Source organism: Mus caroli, chromosome 3, assembly GCF_900094665.2.
Source record: "Mus caroli chromosome 3, CAROLI_EIJ_v1.1, whole genome shotgun sequence".
Taxonomy (NCBI): Eukaryota; Metazoa; Chordata; class Mammalia; order Rodentia; family Muridae; genus Mus; species Mus caroli.
This window is the reverse complement of record NC_034572.1, coordinates 21,618,625-21,626,617: the sequence shown is the minus strand read 5'-3', so window position 1 is coordinate 21,626,617 and position 7,993 is coordinate 21,618,625. Positions and strand designations below refer to the sequence as shown.

Genomic DNA, 7,993 nt, shown 5'->3' with positions numbered 1-7,993 from the left:
TTATCATGTTTTTGAAAATGTCTTTATCTGGAGCTAATCAAAAGCTTTGTAAAAGTCCTGTTGTTAATGTGTTTCCAGTTTCCAGCATTTATAGATCTTCCAATTAAAGGCACAAGTGTAGGTGTAAAAAGCATAATGCAAAATTAACCTATCAGAAAATATTGTGGTTCCTCCTACCCAGTCCTTTCTATTTGTGATCAGAACAGATTCTGATGTAGCCATATAACAAAATATTAATATCTAGGCAATACTAAATATGTCGGCATTTTGTAAGTGTGTTAAATACAAAGATAATTAAAATCATATTGTTGTATAAACAGTCAGGATAGTCTGTATTAAATATTGAACTAGTTCCACCAAATACTACAAATGTAACTAGTTATACAATTAACATAGTGTTTGTAGTGTTGAATAGTCAGTACTAATACACTGACATTTTTATTAAGCAACAGTTGTGAATCATCTCATGAATGTAACTTGTTTGTGAAATATGAGTTCAATCTTATAGAAGATAAGATGATTGGTGTTGAGGGATACATTAATAGTAGAGTTAGTGCATACCATGTGCAAAGCTTTGTGTGCTAGTCCCAGCAATGTAGCATATCAAAGAAAAAAAGTGATAAACAAGGGGGCTAGAGGGATGGCTCAGCATTTGAAAGAACTTGCTGTTCTTATGGAGAGCTACTTAGTTCTCAGCACACATGTACACTGGCAGCTTCACATAATGCCAGCTACTGAGGAAGTGATTTTCTCTATTGGTCTCCATAGGCACTTGCCATGGACTGGACTCAGTTGATCCCTCCACCCGTGGGGAATCAGGGTCTCAGTATCAGGTAGTCAAGAAGTTGGCGGATGACAAACAAACACAGACACAGAGAGAGTGCTGTATGGGAATGTAATTTCTCAAAGTGAGCATCAGACTTATATATTACAGAAGAAAGCAAAGAATTTAAGTGATGCATTAAGGTCATCCAAGGTACAATGAAGTTACCTGATGCAAAATGACTTTTACAACAAAACAGAGGAATGCATACATAAAAGCTAACAGGAACCAACTGGGATAAAAATCAATGTTAACAACTGGGATCAAAAGCAGCACCACCTAAGGTCAGCTTATTCTTAGAAGCCAGGGGCAAGGGCTTCATACCCTTGACATAGTTCCAATTCTAGTTTATTGTATAGTCCACCTTCCCTCTAGGCCATTGTAAATTCCTGTGTATGGGAGTGAATCAGCTATCCATTGTTGGCTATGTAGACTAGCCCTGAGATTACTAGCTCTATTCTAGTAAATTGTAATGTCTGATTTCTTTCACTGTCTATCAACACTGGAGGCATTTTCATCTGAATGAGTAACATTCTTACAAAGATCAAAGCCCAAGGTTGGCTCAACAATTTCCTAGGATATTGTAACACTGATGGAGGCTAATCTAACTTAGCTATATGTCAAAATCAATCCTTAGAGGCACTTATAATAAAACAATATTGAAGAAAAGCACCCAGATCCGTTCTCTGACTAAAGCAAGGACAAATTTGGAGCATTTGTTTTATAGGATGCCAGGATTCCAGGAGACTATGTTTCCATGAACTTTTCGCCTCTGGACTGTGTCCAAGCTTTTGGGCCTGTCACAGTCACTACTGGAGTGTGTGTGGCATGTACTTACACTCTTGTACACATACTGACATGTAAACATCCACATACATATAGTTAAAATCAAACTAAATCTTTAAAAATGATCAGTATATGTCCTTTGTTCTCAGGATGAGTACAGTTTAATGGTCCAAGCCACAGAATCCACAAACCTGGACTCATAGGGGCTCATTGAGACTAATTGTAGTTTTTCTAAAAAAAAAAAAATAACAGTAAAATAATGTTGTGATCAAATTTTTGAAAACATCACTAGTTCCTGACCTCAACAAAAACAAGATACAGATTCTCATGCGTACTTTAATTTGTAACAGTATCATGTAGTATAGCAACTCTGGAAAACTCCACAGGAAATTCATCAGAGAACGAGATCAAAGCAGGCCAGCAAGAATGAAATACTCTTGGCAAGCTATTCTGATCTTTGTTAGAGACGTCTCTGGATGTCAACAACTTTTCTGTAGCAAATATGGTGTATCTTAATCTTGCTAAATAATCTGTCTCCATCTGAAAAGAATGTTTACTTTGCTATATTGATATGCTGTATAATCAAGATAGTTGATATAGTTGTCCAGATTTATTTTTTGCTATCTTATTGATTTTAATATTCTATTAATTTTCTAGTCTATTACTTAAGTGTGAGCATTATCTGTTTATTGTTTTTCTTTTCTATGTCTTTCTGGAAATGTTCTTAGTCAAGGTTTTATGAATTAGAGGCTCTGATGAAGCACAGTTACACTCAGGATGGTAAATCCTTCTTGATAGATGCCATTCTTTATTGTTTTGAAATGAGTCTATAGGCTCCTGGTAGTTTGCTCTAAGATTCACTTAGATGTTCCTGAATCTATGTCAGACATTTTGGTTAGTGTTAGCTGGCATACATTTTCTCATCTTTTTCATTTTTACTTTTATTTTTCTGAAGGTCAGTCTCATACAGGCAACATATATCGAAGAAATTACATACATTCAATCTGAAAATATCTCTTTTGTTGTTTTGAGAATTTAGGCCATTTGCTGTGTCTGCCCTTACTTGCCAGGGACCAAACTCACCTAATATGGCCTCCAGATATGAACCCAGACAGGTGGGAGGGTCCACAGAAAAACTTACGCTGTGGCAATTTTACTAAGAGCAATCAGACATTTTTTATAACTTTATCAGAAATAGAATATAATAGCAATTGTCAGGATCAATACAGTTGTAGTTGACACGATACAATGATATTTGCAAACTTTACAGGGTATACGAGATTAAAGTCTAAAACCAATTGTCCTATTAAACTTCTATGTTTCCTTGATTACCAGGGGAGCATAAGAGAAACACAAAGTGGCCTGAATGCTTCACTGCCTGAGGAAACTGGAAGGCACATTGTGACCCAAGGGCCATGGATTCTGACCTAAAATACCTATGTCACATGCCTCTTAAGGCAGCAAGAGCAGGTCAATGCCATAGTTTTCTGAAGTTTGTGTGAAGTGTAAATATTGATTTATTGATGCTGAAATCTAGTAGTTGCACTTCTCTATTCTAGACCTGTGCTCTTTTTTTTTTTTTTACTTTACTAAATATGTCTACAGTATACTGCTTGGTTTGTATCACATTGCTCAATGTGAGGTTCCTCTTAAGCAGATAATGCATTATAAACCTTCCAGTGTGGTGTTGAAAACCTTTCTGTGTTACAGGTGATAGTTTCAACTTTTGAAGAAGTTTAATAGTATCCACAAATTTCAACCAAACCATTCACTGTACATTTTCTTAGTTTTCTTTTCCTGTTTCTTCTACTTCTTAAAATATGAGAGAAGAGCTTTTGTTTCTATGAGGAGCTGTTTGTTTCATTTGACAGGCAGCAACATCATGTATTTTATTTTCATGTAGAAATAATTATTAGGTTATCTATCACATTGCAATATTTTAGTTTTATTCTATGGCTTTTAAGATACAAAACACATGAGAGTATAATAATCTGGGAAGACAGTTGGTTGGAGGGGCTAGATCCTTGAAGCTCTGTTTGGGGAACCCACAATGCCTGCTGGGTAAAGACTTTCTAATCCACAAAACAGGCCTCAACAGATTCAAGAAGATTGAAATAATCCCATGCATCCTATCAGATCACCACTGACTAAGACTGATCTTCCATAACAACAAAAACAATAGAAAGCCCACATACATGTGGAAGCTGAATAACATTCTACTCAATGATAACTTGGTCAAGGAAGAAATAAAGAAATTAAAGACTTTTTACAATTCATTTAGAATAATGAAAATGAAGGCACAACATACCCAAACTTATGGGATATAATGAAAGCAGTGCTAAGAGGAAAACTCATAGCTCTTAGTGCCTCTAAAAAGAAACTGGAGAGAACATACATTAGCAGCTTAACAGCACACTTGAAAGTTCTAGAACAAAAAGAAGCAAATACACCCAAGAGGGGTAGATGGCAGGAAATAATCAAACTCAGGGCTGAAATCAACCAAATAGAAACAAAGAAAACACTACAAAGCATCAGCAAGAATGAAGGCATTTCCCTATGCACGCACTGATAAGTGGATATTAGGCAAAGAGAGTGGAATACCCATGATACAACCTATGGACCACATGAAGCTCAAGAGGAAGGAAGGCCAAAGAGTGGATGCTTCAGTCTTACTTAGAAGTGGGAACTATTTTGTTCCTGATTATTTTATCAAAGCAAGTAGAGGGTGGAAGAAGCTTGGGAGGAAGAGAAGTGGGGAAAGAGGGGCAGAATAAGATATGGGAGGAGATGGAGGAGTTGTACAGAGAGTCAGGAAATTGAACAGAAGTATGCAGCAATAGGGCTTGGGTAACTGGGGGTATCACCCAGAAAGTCCTAGATGCCAGCAAAGCAAAAGCCTCCCAGGACCCCATGGGGATGACATTAGCTGAAATACCCAACAAAGGGGAAGGAGAACCTCTGGATACCATATCTAGAGGTTAGGCATTTCCCCCTGGTTGAGGGATGGGGCCAACCACCCATATCCAAAATTTTAACCCAGAATTGCTCTTGTCTAAAAGAAATATAGGGACAAAGAGTGGAGCAGAGACTAAAGGAAAGGCCATCCAGAGACTGCCTCACCTGGGGATCCATCCCACATGCAGACACCAAATCCAGACACTATTTCTGATACCAAGAAGTGCTTGCTTATAGGAACCTGATACAGCTGTCTCCTGAGAGACTCTGCCAGATCCTGACCAATACAGATGGGGATGCTTGCAGCCAATCATCAGGCCGAGCACATCGACCCCAATGGAGGAGTTAGGGGAAAGACTGAAGGAGCTGAAGGGGCCTTATCCATCATCAATGGGAAGGGAGGCCCTTGGTCCTATGAAGGCCTGATGGCCCAGTGTAGAGGAATGCTAGGGTGGTGAAGCAGGAGTGGGTGGGTGGGTGGGTGAGCACTCTCATAGAAGCAGGGTAAGTGTGGATGGTATCGAGTGTTTCCAGAGGAGGAACCAGGAAAAAAGATAAAACACATACACACACACACACAAACATACAAACTGTAAATGTGCCGGGGAGAAATCATGGTACAAAACAAGTTCCACATTTCAGCAATATTTCTCTTAATTTTTAAATACAGTTTTAAGAAACATCATAATGGCATGAGCTTGAAATATCCATAGGGATTTTCTCTGACGCTCATGACATGGCACTGGTGATGTGGAAAACAGTAGACAAACAGGGGCTGCCAGTCTACCGAAGTATAGTGGCCCGGGCTAGCTTTTTCCCACAGGAGCTCACCAAATGGGGATGGCAATGACATCATACCCACACCAGCGGGGCTCAAGTGATGTAAGCTGTATTCAAGGTCCTATGTTCATCTGTTGATGCTTGGCTGTGCTTAATGTACTGCTCGTCTCAGAATTTTATGCACTTGTTCATCATGCTGTTACTGGGACTGAAGCTGGCTCTATCCTGGCTAATTACCTCTTGAATGAGGGAATTGCAAAGAAGCACTTTGTGTGCTTTCACAATGCAAAGAATAGCAGCTTGAAGATATATTTTCTGCTCTTCACCTATAGCCTGTTTAGTCTGTTCCAGTTGTTGTGGTGTATCCTTCTGCAGTGATGTAGTAATTTTAAATTTTGTTCTCTTACTGCTGAAGTTTACATTTAACGATAATGAAGGCTCTGCATCAGTATCTTCCTTTTCTGAATCATGGTTAATCATTTTCACATCAGGTAATGATTTGGTTCTTTTGGTCAGCCTTTCCATTCATCTGGTTGCTGTCCCAAAGTTCTTTATAGCTGACAGGTTTACAGTTGCTGAAGGCAAGAAGAACTGCCATTTGGAAGGTCATAACCATAGCTCCATACAGTTTCACCAAATACTTCATTTTAACTTCACCTGCCTGGAGATAATGTAGTAATGTCAGTTTCCTTCCACTGAAATGCTGGCTGAAAAACAAATCAAATATCTGTACACCCTTTACTAACTCTTGGGGCATCACAAATGTGGATGAAGGAGACTGAATGAGAGGCCATGCACCAGCCAGAGGGATGTACATTCAGAAATGAATCCCCAAATCTATCACTGTGTCTTGGTTTCTGATGAAACTGTTGAACTTATTGTTGAGATCAGCACTGACTCGCACGCCTGTGCACATCTGATGGAGCTTGCTGATAGATCCATAACCACAGGCTTGCTTTAATTTATTGATCACGGCTTCTTTAGAAAGCATCTTTGTCATTGGTGTATCAGAGAACAGTGACGAAGCTGCTGAGTTTGTCTTCCCCTTTGCCGACTTCTTTAGCATGCTGTCACTGTACTTAGCAAGCAATTCAGATGTTGTGCAAACAGACTTGAGTTCTCGATAATTTACAACAGATGTAAGATCCTTATCAAAAGCACTCAGAAAACACTGATCACCATTCAGGACAGTGTTGGTAACTTGAAGAAATTTACCATGTACTGCCAAAACTGATAATTCCACAAATAATTGTGTTGGCATATGTTCCTGAGTATGGCTACTGGTGGCTCTAAGGCCCTCAATGTGGATGTGATTCTGTGGCTTCCGAGTCACATGAGGTAAACCAGTTGATACAGCGTGGAGTAATGCATATGCATTTGGCATGCTACTCTTCTCTAGCTAGATGACGTTGGGGCCCTCTGAGTCTGAGAACAGTCAGTGGTCTGCTACCATCCATTGCTGACACTCATGGCCCACTTAGTATATGAATGTGGATGCAAATATTTTCAATGTCTTATTTATTTATCTTTTAATCTACCTAAAACCTTTTACCATATACTGTGGGTAGTTTGACTCTTGTAAGACATTTGAAGCTTCTTGCTTGTAATATTATCCTGTTTTAGTCAGGAAGGGAGACACAAAGATTACCTGGGAAAACTTTAAGGGAGTTTTTTATTATACTGTTCAACATGAACAAAGGAGTTAATAACTTCACATATTATTTTTTTGTTTGGGTCTTCTCCACACGATCGTTTTTAATTTCTTGTTGCAGCCAAGATAAGGATGATGATGCTTTGAAGAGATTCAACAATTACGTTTCTCTACATTACCAATGCTAGCTCTCCTGTTTTCATATGGGGCTCATTTATATCTATTCCACCATAGCCGTATATATCAGCTTCTATCAATTCATTCTTTTCAATAAACTAGGTATGGAGATACCTATATAAACAGTCCATATAGTCAGTGCCCTTGCTGTGTTCTTCCCAATACCTATGATACATAACAAGCACTTGTTCTTCAGAATCCAAAACTCCCCTGTACCTTCTGAATGTGACTTTTCAAAACAAATTCTTTTCTATATAAAATTTTTCTCTAAGTGGTTCCACATGAGCCACACATACATCATAGATATCTGAGAAGCAGTTGTTCCATTTTGCTCTCTCTACGTATCCCAACATAACAATATCTCTGATTGTAGTTAGGAGCTTGTTCCATGTCTCATCAAAATCCACTACTCTTTGTGTTAAAGACATCCTGCAAGTTTCCTGTTGAAACCTCCTGCAGAGGCAGGGCGAGGGCAGGGGTCCAGAGATGGAGGTAACCCACATGAGCAAAGGACAAAGCCATCCTCTCAGAGGGTGGGCAGTGGCTGTCAGCTCTCCTTCCAATTCACAACACTCCCTGTGATAGTCTTACAGAATCCCCTTTGTATATGTGGTCAATTTCATCTGAAAGTACAATAGAGCTGTGACAAGCTATAATCCGTATATATGACTGCAAATACCTTGGGAATATGATTGTGTTTTCGCCAAGTTTGTGACTTTCCCTTAGGAGAGTATTTTGAGTCCTTTGATAGGTAGTTTTTATGTTTCCATGTTTTTAAGGTGGAATAAAAAGAACTATCTTATTCTTTGGGTGGTGTGTGT

General features: G+C 38.8%; 1 pseudogene; it reads right to left on the bottom strand.

The window, feature by feature from the left end:
• Positions 1 to 5,437: 5,437 nt before the first annotated feature.
• Positions 5,438 to 7,600, bottom strand: LOC110291068 (annotated as a pseudogene).
• Positions 7,601 to 7,993: the final 393 nt, after the last annotated feature.